Source organism: Spinacia oleracea, chromosome 4 (assembly GCF_020520425.1).
Source record: "Spinacia oleracea cultivar Varoflay chromosome 4, BTI_SOV_V1, whole genome shotgun sequence".
NCBI lineage: Eukaryota > Viridiplantae > Streptophyta > Magnoliopsida > Caryophyllales > Amaranthaceae > Spinacia > Spinacia oleracea.
In genome coordinates this window covers 140682488-140683273 of record NC_079490.1, presented here as the reverse complement: position 1 = coordinate 140683273, position 786 = coordinate 140682488, and the positions used below count along the sequence as shown (strand labels likewise).

The window sequence follows — 786 nt, the reverse complement described above, 5'->3', positions numbered from 1 at the left end:
ACCTTAGTTCCACCCGATCCCGATCTTGGTAAGACTCTTCGACAACTCAAAAAGAAACAACAAAACAAGAAGCAGTCAGGGGTTCAAGACTCACAAACTCCACCGAGTCACACGATGTTTAAATCCTTGAAATCATATGGGGTTCCTTCCTCAAGCAGTGTTCCGACTGGGCTTACGATGCCAACTATCGAAGCAGTCAACTTTGAGATCAAGCCAGCTCTAATCTCCATGGTCTCACAAAATCAATATGGTGGTCATCCATCTGAGGAACCCACCAACCATCTGCAAAGGTTCAACCAACTATGTGGCACTATCAAGCATCAAGGGGTTACTCAAGACCAATTGAAAGTCATGTTGTTTGGTTTTAGTCTTCGTGATAAGGCTCAAACATGGTTGAATGATGTCAAGGAGACAGAGTGGGGTGCTATTTCACAAGCCTTTCTGGAAGAATTCTTTCCACCCACCAAGACTGCTGAAATAAGGCATAAGCTGACTACATTCACTCAAGAACATGGAGAGTCATTTAGAGAAGCCTGGGATAGATTCAAGGCATTGCAACGGTCGTGCCCGCATCATAATATTGAAAAATGGTTCTTGGTTCAGATTTTCTACCATGGTTTGCAAGATGAAACAAAGAAAACGGTTGATTCTGCTTCTGGGGGTGTTTTTCTTGACAAAGAAGTGGATGCAGGTTATGATTTCCTTGCCAATCTTGCTGCTAATCATTACAACACCACCAGAACTACATCTAAGAAGGGCAAGATTGATGTCGATGCTTATGCCCTA

At 43.1% G+C, this 786-nt stretch overlaps 1 non-coding gene across 1 annotated transcript; it reads right to left on the bottom strand.

The window, feature by feature from the left end:
* Positions 1 to 474: 474 nt before the first annotated feature.
* On the bottom strand, positions 475 to 581 carry LOC130460422 (small nucleolar RNA R71). The gene has a single exon (XR_008920294.1). It is a non-coding gene; the product is annotated as a small nucleolar RNA R71 (small nucleolar RNA).
* Positions 582 to 786: the final 205 nt, after the last annotated feature.